This window comes from Parus major, chromosome 1 (genome assembly GCF_001522545.3).
Source record: "Parus major isolate Abel chromosome 1, Parus_major1.1, whole genome shotgun sequence".
Lineage (NCBI taxonomy): Eukaryota > Metazoa > Chordata > Aves > Passeriformes > Paridae > Parus > Parus major.
In genome coordinates, this window is record NC_031768.1 from 27697403 (window position 1) to 27711975 (window position 14573).

The following is a 14573-nucleotide window of genomic DNA, read 5'->3' on the forward strand; positions in this document are numbered from 1 at the left end:
TTCATTCTTGTATTAGTCAGTTTAACTTGACTGTACTTTCTAAGGAAAAGAAAATGCCTCTATGCATGGAAAAGAGGTACAGCAACAAAAGCATAGCCAGGAGTCTTGAGGGGCAGCAAAGTATTTCCATTCAGAAGACACTCACACACATACATATGTGTAATTCAGATGGATTACTACCACATGTGACTTAGAGCCTTCTGGCACAAGAGCTGGTGACCCAGTGAGAGAGCTCTGACAGCAGTGGCGAAGCTTGTCAAGGGATCAGAGAACAACACTCAGGGAAATTCTGTCTGGATATAAAGAAGGTACAAGGGTGGCTAAGCACAGCCACATACCCTCTGTGAAGTGATGGGCCTTCTTCCTGGGAGAGTCTCAAATTCTACTTACACACGGCCCTAGGTGCAGCCTCAGCCCTGATAACAATGTGAATGGCTTGTCCAGAGGTCCCTCCTGGCCTCCATTGTTCTGTTAAGTATTTCTAGCCACAGAAGTAACCGTTCAGAACACAGGTCAGAGTATTTAAACACTTGTTTCTGTTTTTTTATGACCTTCTAACTGCACAGGATGTCTGACAAATTCAGGCAGTGTAAACCCATACAAAATCCAACCCAAAAAGGAAAAAAAAAATTCTCAGCAACTTCTTGTGCTGCAGCAAGGACAATGTGTTAAAACTCCTACACAACCCCAGACCACTCACGCACAAATGTTTCTGTTCAAAATCTTTTCTGAGCAGATTCCAAACAGTTGTGATTCTACAAAAGCATCCTAGGAAGAAATTAACTTCAAAGGAGCGAGTCACCCAGTGACCCCACGATAACAAAGTGAGGGGAGAATAAAAAGTATTGACAAAGGTAAATACCTTACACAAATGTTTCAAAGTGAGATTTACTCTCCCATTCATTAATAGGTGGAGTAACTAAAGTCACATTTTGACAAACATTTAAACCTAAACATATTGTTAGGGGGTAAAGAACACGAGACTCCCTGACCCTCAGCTCCTGGAAGCTCACCCTCTTTGCTCCCCAGCAGCTGCAAGGGGAGATAAACTGTTGCCAACCCTCCTGAAAAACACACAAGATTAAAAAAATAAATGAATAATGGAGGGTAGAAAATTATGATGAAATGTTATTCCACCAGAAGAACCTCCTGATCCAGTTCACCACCTGAATGAAGATTTGCCTGTGACAGCAGAAAGCAGACAGGACTGGAGGATGACCAATCCCTTCTCCTCTGCCAGGAGGTGGCTGGAATAGCTGCTGCCCCACCTGGGTTTCCAGTGTCCTGCACTCAGACCACGGGCAATACCACTTTGCTTTATCAATTTTTCTAACCAATTACAGACCTTAACTGTGTTCCCACTGAAAACTGCTCTACTGGAATTGTAGGACAGACATCAAGTAAATGGGAGAGATACTTTAATAAATGAAGCGACATTAAAACCCTGAGGCAGAGCAGATCTGTTTTCCTGCTGACTGACTGTATTGTAGTATGTGTTTTTCTCCTGACAGTAATACAAGGACATTTTTAATATTAAGAGGCAAAAATGGGAAAATAAAAATCTCCTCATATTTTTGGTACAAGATCTTCTGAACAGTACTATCTCCCCTTGTCCTACCTCACAAATCATCTACTGCTCATTACCATCTATCACTGAAGTGCTGTACCAAGTCTCTGATTTTGTTATGGTATTTTTGTTCTGTTCCTTCAAGAAAAACACAATACCCTCTCTCAATTATTGCTTTCACCTTCATAAAAGCACACTTGCAAATAGAACGTGTGTTTGAAAGTGAAATGAAAACAGCACCGTTCACCATCAATACCTGAAAAATTAGCCCTGTATTTATAAGTCAAACAGAGAAGAAGTACAGTTGGGAAAAGAAAAGAGTCCAAATTTCATCTTAACACATAAGAAAAGAATGAGTCATGTGTTTATCTCAACATAACAATGCTAACTTCCTTCTGTAGAGCAAGAATGGTTTTATTTTGGCAGCTCAATTAAAACACATTGAAAATAGTTTGGAATGTTAATGGTGATAGTGCAAATAGTCAGAGGAAGAAGATGCACAAAAAACCATCATTCCTAACAACACTTAGACTGAAATAAAACTCTGTTAATCTAACAGACACACAAACACAAGCTGCAGACTGGTCTCTATCCTCCTTGCGTTCAATCCTGTTACATTGTGACCCCATTTTTTATTTTTCTCATGATAAAAATCTTCACTTGGCTTTGGAAGAGCCAGAGGAAGTTTTCTACGAGTCACACTAACAGTCACTTCCCCAGAGGAGTAGCCAATTTCCATCACACACCCACACAGTCCAAAGCTTTGCCCAAAACACTGTGATTTGCCAAGTGACACAAACTTAGGATGGAAACCCAAACCTCAAATATTTCACTTATATTTAAAACGTTCCTTAAAATGTTCCTTTAAAATGTGTTCCTTGAAACAATCTTCAGTTACAGAAGTTTAGGACCTTTCTTCTCAAGGGTCAAACAATTACAACAGTGGTTAGGGTTTGGGCCTACCTGCCCCCAGGCAAAGTTTGCACCACACATAGAGTTTTCTAGTTCTCCTGCTATCTCCTACCAGCTAGGACTAGAAAGAAACATCTGATAGCACCAACATTCTGGGGAATTAATTGTTAAATTTTGAGAGTACAGAATTATTTCCAACCACCTTCAAAAGCCTTGCAACACACAGGACTTAGTGTTCACGCAAAAGTCAATATGGCGCAACACTGGAAAACTTGGGAAATCAAGTCAACTTTTTTCGGAAATCAGCAAAGCCAAAAATGGAGGCACAGAGGTGGGCAGTCTTCTCCCATGGTATCCCAGTGCCCATCACTTTTTTAGCAGGATGTCCATCTGCCACACCTCACTCAATGCATCCACTACTGGAGTAATGTCAGCCCTGCCGCACATAAAATGCCACAGCTCCTTACCACTCATGAGTCTCTTCATACCCTACACTTCCCTTGAGGTCCAGAGCAGAGGAAGAGAAGACTATGACAAGGAGAAGGAATGGCAGAGTATAGGAATTGGATGAACATGGGATTACAAACAAGCAAAACAAAAAGACAAATTTATCCAATCTTCAACAGTAACTTTAGACACTCATTTGCCTGCTAAATCAAGGTCTTCCAAACACAAGGACTATAAAAGTTCCACAGTAAAAAGCCCCTGTCAATAGTCAGAAATAAAAGTTTGAACTTGATGCTTGCAAACAAACACCAGAAGGTAAGTATCAGTAACATCTAATACAATAAAACCTTACTACAAAGGTTACTACCTCACAGAATAAATTAGTGGTCTTGTAATGATTACATTACAAGTAACATCCACAGTTATTAACCACCTCTTCTTTCACTAATAGCTCTAATGTGCCCTGTTTTCTTTATCTCCATGGCAAAAATCCAGATTCAGCCTCACAGCAATGATTTCGATGACAATTCTCTCAGGCTCTCTTCCCAACACCCAACCACCTCCTATTTAAATTCTGACATGAAATAGCTAAAATAATCTCTTTGATACTTAATATGCTAATATACAAAAATGATCTGACCATAAACCTGTGCTGCACAGAGTGGAAATTTTAACTCCAATTGACGTATTACTGGTGACCTTCTGGAGAACAAATGAAAAGCATCACATTAATACAAATTCTCCTGTGGAGAAGATCAAGCTGGCAATCTGCCAGTTCATTACACCATCTAGTTTCACTCCAGCATTAAATATTGCCTTCCTTTGTAATTGACTGAAATACACTGGAGCAATTGCAGGTAACCACTTTGGGCTATTAAAGTATTCCATTAAGACTTCTCCATTAGGCAGATATTTCAAAAGAAGTTACATTAAAATAGGCTATGTTCAAAATATTTTAACTATGCAGACAATTGGGCAAGCACAATCCAGTTCCATGGAGCAGCAGACAGATCAGCCTAAGCACTCAAAAGCCCAATGCCTGAATTTGCTTAAAGGGAAAAGAAACCCGACAAATTTTTTAATACTCTAGCATATGCTGCGTATTTTACATCTCCTAGTCATATATATTGTCTAAAACTCACTTAATATTACCTTCTTCTACTAAGAAAATAATTACGTTAAAATAGTAATACAGTTCCATAGTCAGTATGAAACACGGGGAGAAAAGAAAAAGTGGATTTACATCATATTTAAGGTTTCAAAAAGGCAGCAAATTGCAATACTGCATTACAACGTGTATAACATTTTAAAAACAAACAAAAGAGTTAAAATCCTTTCATACTATATAGTCAATACAACTAAGCTTTTCTTAAGACTATGGCTCCCTAACAGCAAGGAAGCAAGTGACATGAGGCACAAGAATAGGCTCACTGCCTTGGATGCAGAAAAGACTGAGATATACTTAAATCACTGGGAAAGATTTGAGCTTGTATGCCAGCTATAAAAACAGGACTAGCCCTTGAAGCAAAGAGAAATTTCTGCATTTAAATGGGCTTTCTTAAGTAGTCCAGGTTTTGAGCCATCGCCAGAGGCTGTACAGGTTGCCCTAAGAATTCATGTCTCTACTGAACAGCACACAGGCAGGAGGAGTTTGTGCTTCTCTGTGCTCCTGTCTGGATGCAAGAGCTGTCGTGCACCTCTGGCCATACTGTCTGTATCAAAGAGGAAGCAGTTAGACATGTATTATTGGTCCTTCAAAAACTTTATTTTTAAAATAGGCATATACTTGGGGGGGAATAGGAAGAGAAAGGCAGCTAGAGAAAACATGCATAGCTCACACTTTAATCACACACAAAGAATCTATGCTGACTTGTATTCTCATTTAACCCCTGCAGTCAAATGCGTATTCTCTGTACTGGAATACATACCGTATGTTTTCAAGAAAAAGAATATTTTTTACATATATTTGCACAACCACCTGATGATCTACTCATGACACACAAGTAGCTGACTGTTCAAAAAATATCACTATTTAAAATAAATATTGCCTTTCAAAATTTAACTGCCATTGCAAGCTTCCTATTTATTGCATGTATATCCTCCAATCACCTGCATGACTAGCATCTTTTTAAACTGGAAAGAAATAACGAGGGTTACATCTGTTAGTGTATGTATCTGCTGAGATTTCTACAACGTGTATTGTACAAATTTACATTATTTTAAGAGAAATCACATGCTTTTTATATTCTCTAGCTCTCCCCCAGAAGTCTGAGCTATTAAAAAAACCAAATACTGATAACAAATTACTATCTAAACTCATTGTAATATGCAATTTTTACAATTCCTGGATTAAGCAGGATTTTCTGTCTTGATGCTTGCTGATATTGATCTAATTTATATTTGATTATGCTGAGCTGCAAACTTCTTTGGCAGCCCCTGCACAAGAAAATGGAAAAAAAAAAATAACCGTAAAGCACAATGGAAAAATCATGAATGGGTGGCCAGAAAGCTTCCCCAAGAGGAAGGCTATGAACTCTTTGAGAAGACAAAGATTGCAGTCTCAGAACCAAATAATCCCCATGACCAAAACCCCATACATTTGTTGTTCAGACCAAAAATAAAGCACCAAAACAAGTGCAGGTTGTGACCAGTCACTCTGCAAGCTGAAGGAAGCTCACAACAAAGATGCTGTGCCACCATCATAGCTCCAGGTTTTTTTAACATTCCTATTCAAGAACTATCAGTGAAAAGTGAATTATGTAAATTCCATTTTATATCAATCCCCTATTTTTCCTTTTTTATCTGCAATAAGAAAACAGAGCTTACAACCTTTCTTATTTTCTTTCTTTAAGGGTTTACAAGCTGGATTTGTAAGGGTATGGATACATACCCTAAAGATCACATAGGAGAAGCAACAAAGTTCTTAATTCATGCTTAGGACTGCTCTAATCACTTCAAGAACCCTTACAAATGTATGTGGAAAGACCTGCATTGCCAATTATAATGGCAAACAGATAAGCAGAAACTGAACTATACATACCAAGGCTGTTCTTAAACTTTGTCTCACAGTGTCTCTAAGTAAAGGAAAGAATTACACTTCAGCCCAGATAACACTTCACCAAGTGAGCTTCTCAGGCCATGGTTTGAGCAAAAGAATTATTCTGGTTTCCTTAATAGGATGCTTTATTATTCAAATTACGAATGCCATTATTAGAAACACCTTAGAATCTATAATTAGTAAATTTCATAAACTAGTGCTTTGTACTTTGTACATACATTTTAAAAATTGGTTCTACTTGAGCTTCAGCCCTTTTCTAATCAATAATTCAATGCTTTGTAAAAACTGTACAACAACAGACTTTTCCATTAAATATAGAATCAACTCAGAATCTTTGAGGATGACCTCAGTGGTTAGCAATTTACTAAGCAAGCAGTTCCTTCACAAATCTGATTTTCCTATTGCATCTTCATGTAAAACATTTTAAAGGCGAAGATGTATACAACCCACTGAATTTTACCAGTTCTTCCAAACCTCTCTACTAGAGTCAGAGCTTGTGGATTTCAGGACTGTGAAAGATGACTACAAACAGCATGTTAATATATTCTTTACCGTAATCTAGTAATCTGCACATGTAGATTACTGAAAATTAACACCTCCACTGGAAAAAGGTTCACAGATGTCTTTTGGAGAACTGAAAACCACATTCCAAAAATTAGCTACCACGGAAGAGTGTAACATTAACTTGGTATCAGAGAAACACTAGGTAGAGACAACTGGTTACCACTCATGGGTAAAATGATTAACATTTAAAATAAGCAAATAAATCTCACAGTTATAGTTTTGATTTGCTTTGGGGTGAGATGTAACAGAAAACGGACTGTACCACGGGCTACAGAAAGTCAAGTAAGGCAGACTTAGCCTTCTGGCAACTCAAAGTTAAAGGCTGACTGAAATCCTTATTAGAGTTTGTATTCTGGTAAACTATTCACTCTTTCTTAGTCTGAAGAAAATTTTTCCTATGTGTACATTCAACACAGCACTGTCTGAATTTAAAATAATATTGCCACTACTGTCTTGGTGCTAAAATATATGGCAATGGTGATTTTTAGAGGCACAGTTCAAGGTCAGTGGTTGTGTCTGAAGCCACCATGAAGATACAGAAAATGAGAGAAAATGCACAGAGCTTACTGTGACTGATGTCTTTGAGGAAAACACCGTCAGAAACTTCTTGATAACTCAAACTGCAAGGTGGCAAGTGGATAATTTACACTGAACAAGGCCTGGTTTAGGCACTCCCCAGCAAAAGCTGTCACTGACAGCTGCAGCTGTCGTTCCCCACACCTGAGCCCATTTGCTGAGGGTGTCTGGGTTTTACCCTTCCTCCAGATGCTCAGACACCAGGAATAAGGATGCTCTAGGCATTATGAAGTAATGTCCAAATGAAGTATCTGATACTGAAGATTTTACAAGCTTTTCCCTATTCTGTTAAGGCAAAGTGCATCTGAAGTACTGTCAGCATGAATGAGCCACTTGACTTGGACAGGACAGCAGAAAGCAGTCCAGGCATCCTGGCCCTTAGGTGAAGAAATCTATAATCACTTCAGCTGAGGGAGCAAGTTGAAGAAACCTCTCTAAAACAACACCATCAAGAAGAGCAGAGATCTACTGTTTACTGAAACTCAGTATTTCATTTACAATGCCAAAAAGCACAGGGCTGAAGAACTCATATAAACACACATAAACTAGAATGCAATAGTAAAATTGAGGTCGGAGACCACTCAACACAGAATCCCTTACTGACACTAGAATAGGCATAAATAATATTTGGTGTTAGTACTCAGTAATGCTCTGATGAAAATTATCTTCTTTGGGAGGAATAAGATATTTTTGTCAAAGTCTATTTGTATATCAAAGGCAAAAAACTGATATTTCAGATTCAAAGTTTTTCCGAGTCTCCCCTGATGACGTAACTGATGAAAAACAACAAGTTGCAATAACCTGCATAAAGCTCAAGTACAAAACCACCAAATGAAAGGTTCACATCTAAGAGCCAAAGGGAACTGGAAGGCAAACACATGGAACTCTGAAGCTGTTTTGCCACTTACAGGACTTGGTAGGTGATACAGTGACCATCCACTTTGAACATGTTAGAACAGCAGTCCCCAAAACCTATGCCTTCACTATATGGGACAAAGATCCTTAGATTCATGTTTCCTTTTGGAAATAATGGCTGAGTTGCTAGGATCTCCACTTCCCAAGAACACAGCTCCCCAAAAAAACAGTTTTTTCTTCCAAGTTAACCATCAGAAAAGCAGCTAAAGCAGTTTCTGCCTGAACCACACAGAAACTTTGCTTTAGATTGGCAAGAAAATAAATGTTAACGCAGCTTTGGTTCCACCTCAGCACACAGCAGCTCTAGCTCCAGGCTGTGCTGTTACTGGTGTTTGGAAGAAAACTAGGTATTCCAGGATCTCATCATACCCAAATAAAATTTGGCAACAGCCTACCTTGTGAGGTTTTTAGCACTGATTTTTGCCCTTTCATGTCTTATACACATTTGATGGTGTCTTATTCTACTCATTTTAATCACAGCAATTCAGTGGCAGACTACAAATGAAAATGCAATAGAAACATTGCAGGCCCTGTAACACTAGTCAAAACAAAGATTTCCTATGGCAGCTGTCAAATTAATGACATCTCCAAAGCTATCTAAATACAGTATCTGGGCAGAAATCCAATAATGTCAATTCTGTCTGAATACCCCAAAAGAGAGTCCTACTGGGGTTAGAAGTGGAAATAATGTTAAGCACAGATTAGCTACATAAGCAACTCCACTCTTGAAACCAGAACAAGGGAACAAAAACCTAAAGGCATGACATTTATCTGGATGCAAGGGAGAGGGGAATAGGAACTGTTAAGACATCTGGCAAAAGGTCAAAGCCAATTACCTTGTCCAAATTTGCCCCCCAAGATAATAGCTTCCAGGTCCAGCTCTTTGAACAAAGACATATTGACTCAAGTAATTACAAAGATTTCTCCTTACCTCTTCATCCTCAATTACCATTTTGGTTTTTCCAAAACCTATTTTTCCCAACAAAACATTAACAACAGTAGTATAACATGCCAAATTCCCAGAGGCACAAAAAAAATTACCTGAAGTCTACATAAAAGAAAATAATCTCTCTCATTTTGACAAATGGTATTCATTGACAAATGGTATTTTAATTTAAGAGTATGATTTCTTGCTGCTTTCCTTAAGCCATTTTAACTGCTGATTTCCCTTTTTCTTTGGAAGCGTGTGTGTTATTGCCTAATTATGTGGCAAATTCAGTTCACTAAGCCTGCAACAGGATTCTGTTTAATTGTTGTTTTAAAATAGATAAGGATCAAGAAGAAAGTGAAACAGCATTTTAATTTAAAAAAAAAAAATAAGGATTTATTTTCTTTCTGTGGAGGCATATTAAAATAAAAGTTTATCTGCTTTTTAAATGTAGCTATTCAAGAGACTGCTATGAAACTAAAGAAAAAAACTGCATGTGCCAAATAACTGGAGCAATATATGATGGTTAGTAAATACATTCTACCTAGAAAGCCTTATCTCTATTAAGAGTAGATGAATAAACCTTTAAATATAAGCAAATGATGATCAAAAATAGCAGACTAGTTTAGACAAAGTTTCTAATACTGATCTGTCCAGAACTTTTTCAGTTGTGAGAATATAACTCATTTTATATATATTGCAAGTGTTCTGGTATCAAGACAGCATAAAATTCAGGAAATAGTAAAGCATTCATTATTAATGTGACTATGTTTAGGACTTGCATATTCTGAGCCTGTGCTTCTTACACCAAAATTCACACAATTAGACGTGGGTATTTTTTTGTTTCTGATTTTTTTTTTCCTGAATACAGTCATTAGCGATGCTCAGAAAACTCAGAAAACAGGATTTTTCCTTGGTCAAAATCTGGTACATTCTAGAATATAGAGCTAATTCAAAAACAAATTCAAAGAAACACCTAATATACAAATGCAGGGTTGCACTCCAGAACTCAAGATAGCCTTAACTCAAAAGCAGTGCCAATGACAACCAGTTATTGTTTTCTTAGGGCACTTAGTCTCAAAATCCTTTCTCAGAGGTATGTCACAGACATCTCTTTGCAAGGCAGCAATTTTGCACATTACTGGTTTGAACCAAATTCAAACCAGTAACCAATGTTTTCTGCTGTTAAAGCGTAACAGAGAATATCAGACACAGTAATTTTAACTAAACTTCTAAACTAACGATAACTTTATTGTATTTACATAGCATATATCATTAATATACTGAAAATATACAGTTAATATATATGAAAATACACAGTTAATTGAAAATATCTCCCAACTGAATCATACAGTCAATGAGCCTGTCAGAAGTATTTTGACAAAGCCTAGAGTGAAATTCTCCAGCTACAATTTTCCTCAACTTCCCTTTTTTTCATTTTTTAGGTTTAAGGATATATTCAATCAATCTATTTGTTTCCAGTTTTGTATGAGATTTAATTTTTGCATTTGCTCTCTACAATAGACTGAGCATAGTACCATGAATCCTCCTTCATGTCACACAGGCACTGCAAATCCAATCAAATCCAATTACTACTCCATTAGGTCTCATTTAAATCCCATACGGTATGACAATAAACTGAATGAAATGAGAATCAGCACATTTTTCAACCATCTTTATAGTATGACATAGATGGCAATCACAGCTCAATAAAATTTCATTTACAAGAAAGAAAATTCAGAGTTCCCTTTCTCTGACAGGCGTTTCAGAAAGACTTGGGCAATGCTTCCTTCCCGCCATCCCTTGAAGAAGCCAGTTGCTATTTCATAGTTCTCAAACAACTGTTCCTTCTGCTTGTGGCACAGAAGTTTGTCCTGGTCCCAGTGTTCAAAAAGTATGTATGCCAGAACAACAACCACTAGGTGAATTCAGTATTTACTTCAGTGGTGTTCCAGCTCCCATTTTCTTGTTTGTTAGGGGTTATTTTATTTTGCCTGTCTGTTGTTTTTTAAAGATTTCCTGGGTAAGGAACCTTTTGACACAGGGTTACTTCATGTTGGAAAACAGGGAGGGGAGATCATAACAAAACCTCACCAATCTGAAGGGTACTGAAAAGATGAATTTTTTAAAAATAAGCTCTTACCCTATCTGGATTTTAGAAACTATCATTATTAAATATTTCAAAGTAAATTTAGACAACTTTCAGAAGTTCTGAACACTTCACTACTTCAGAGCACTTTATCTATGATATAGAATAATAATCATGTGTCCCTCTCTTCATACAGTATTTCCCAAGCTCATTCAACTACTCAAACCAAAACATTTATAGATGTCCAGGTCTGTCCTCTCTTTTGGGAATGAAAACCAAAAGAAATCAAAAAACCCCTCACTTGCAGCAGGCAGTCACAACAGTAAAAGCTCTCTCTGAAGGGTACACAAGAGCCTTGCTGAATAGCTCTTTCTCAACAGCTAACCTGACTAAATCATCTTCCTCATGCAGGCTAGGAATCAAAATGTCATTATGCCATGACATCAACATGTTCTGTTGATAAAAAATAAAAGCCAAGAAAACACATACTGTCGACTTTCAAGTACACATGCCAAACTTTGTTTCTAGTACAAAAAGGCTCAAAGTTTCAAGAAGAGACTTTTAAATATTTCAGTCATTTCCTTAAACAATTCTAGTTATAGTTTTATTAAATTTTGTCCTTTACATGCCTACTGACAACCCAAGAAACAGATAAATTCCAGACTGTGAGAGAGAGGATGCTGACTGGGGAAGGGAAGGTAATCAAGTAATTTCAAGGTTTGTACTACAATTCCACAACTAGAATGGGAAGATCTGGGCTTCAGCTTTCTCAGTGAAGGGGAGATTAAAAGACAATAACACGAGGTTGGGGTTTATGGTTCCTTTCTGTGACAAAAGGTAACAAAAGACAAAGGCATTTTTCCATGCATATTACTTAATCACATGGGCTTTTCTGGAGTATTTTCATGGCATTTTCTGAACACACTTTAAAATGGCTTTACTGACATGCAGGAACAGAAGCTTTGCTAAGAGAATTATGAAGACGTTAGCTTCATGATCCATACATCTTTGCCTAAAAATGAAGCTAAGAGTATCATCTCTGATTTTTTAAAGCTAATGAAGATCTGATAACACTAAGTACGTACTTGTATACTTAAATAATTTTGAAAATGCTGGTTAACTTTAGAGGAGGCAAAACAATTTCCTCTCCTTTTTGCACAATTTTATTTGTATTGGTTTTCTTTGTAATTTACCATTCTTTTCAGTAGACTATGATGGCAAATATGGATTTTGTAAGAAGAACAGATTCTTTAGGGAAGTTAAACATCTCAAACTGCAAAAGAGCACAAGCATCCCACATGCTTCAGAGCACAAAGTCTATGACATGAATTCTAAGAGCAACGGTCTCAAAAACTCACTGTTAATTGCTAAAGCTACACACAATTTTTCTCAAAAAAATTTGTTATGGAAACCTTTCATTTAAATCAGCAATATCACAAATGCCACAGGTGCTTTCTTCCTGACAAGTAAAAAGTAGCAGTTCGCAGTAAGTATTAAGTATTTTCAGAACTTGAACCTACCTACAGACTGTGAACATATCAAGTGCTCAAATTATAGCTATTGAATTTTTAGAAGCACTAGGTACTTTAAGAAACAACAAGCTTCATGTTCTTAGTGCATTTGACATATGGTGGCAAATGAAAAAAAATTAAAAAAAATAAAACAAACCAGCCCAGGAACAGGCATGCTGTGTGAACAGGATTCAAAATTTTGGTGATGCTTCAGGCAGGAATCAGAAATAAACCTACCATGACAAAATAATATCAAAGATAAAAAGCATGATGCATTGTCTAGTACTGATTCTGACACCATAAATGGGGTACACCATTCATTTGCCAAAAAAAATATTTTTACCTTGAATTTTACCAGCTTGTAGTAACTTTACATGTGCAAACTTCCTTCAATCAGAATTCTTACGTTTCCTGCTGATGACAGGCATTAAGGCACTCAAGAAGAGTCAATCAATATTCACCAAAAAATACCTGAAACAAAGCAGCTCAGGGCAATTTATTTTTATTAAAGATATATTACTATCTTTCTTCATTAGATAAAAAGGAAACAGAAGACAGAAAAAAGTACAGCCCTACAGACAACATACCAACCACAAGTTCTAGCATGGGCTTCTACACCTATGTAAAAAAATTTTGAAATAGGGAGAGCCACACTTATAAACTGCAAGGCTAAATGTTACACACTTTGCTTAGCTTGTGTTTCAGAAGCCAGTTTTAGCTTTGCTCCTAAAAAAAGCCAGCTGGCTTCACCACAGAAACATGACTCCCCTTTTCTGCAAAATACAACCTGATGGGAGTTTCAAAATGAGCACTTTGAGTCTGAGAACCAAACTCCAAGCTATCACAGGGCAAAAACACCTCCTGTTTGAATAAAGCTTGAAAGAAGAATCACCTCAAAGGAGGGTGGTACTGTTTCTTTGTCTGGCCTTTCAGGGTCCCCACAGCCAAAAAACCTTCTCTTTCCTACCAGTGCTCTCCCTGGAGCAGAGAGGCAGGAAGACTGCTACTTGAAGACAACTTACACTGGTGAGCAGAAGAGTAGATAATCCCAACTTAAGCACCAGCTTTGGAAAGTTATTGGCACATGTTAATCAGTCAAATTTATAATGTCAAATTAAAGACTAAGCCATTAGACTAATACACACGCATCCATCAACTTTGAATGACATCTTGTGTACCTATACAAAAGCTTTATCAGAAAATGGTATGTGATCACGGTGTCCTCAAGAATCAGAATCACACAATTTCTGTGATTCTCAGCAGGGCAGGATTTCCACCCTGCCAGCTCAAATGATAAGACTCAGGCTAATTACCAGCAAATGTAATGAACAATCCTTCACTAAAAAAAAACAACCCAAAACAAAACAAGCCAACCACACACATCTATGATTTCAAAGAAAACTTGCAGAACCAGAAGCATGTGTAAATTGATGGCCTAAGGGCAGCAAGAGTTCTGCTTCAGGTCTACAGAGCTTCTCCAAACAGTACCAACACATAAACGAGATTACAAATCTACAAGGGCTACATTTTGATTGCCAACACATGCTGTTGTATCTTCCTTAGTGCCATTACCTGCAATATCTACCGAGCAATAAAGCTTGGATGGACATGCAATCACAATTTTATTTCAGAATTGCTCTTTGCTGGTGTTTTCAAAACAAGAACATGGATAGCAGATGTAGTGTTTTCGTAAGTGGCTGGTAAAGATAACTCACATGAGAAAGTCAAGCAGTGAAAAAGCAGACAAAGAAACAAAAACAGCCAAAATGTTAGAAGAGCACTGAAAAAGATGCAGAAAGGTTTTAAGCAATTAGCAATTCCCTTCACAGACAGGGAAGGAAAAATACACAGAAGACCTATGCAGAGCTTGGTTTTTAACTTCAACTGATGACAAACAACCACCAAGAATATTACAGTATTCAGAACTATTAGACAGAAAATAAGGGTTGGCTGGTAATGGCCTCAGAACACTGTTTTTGATACACTGAAATTTTAGAGATAATACA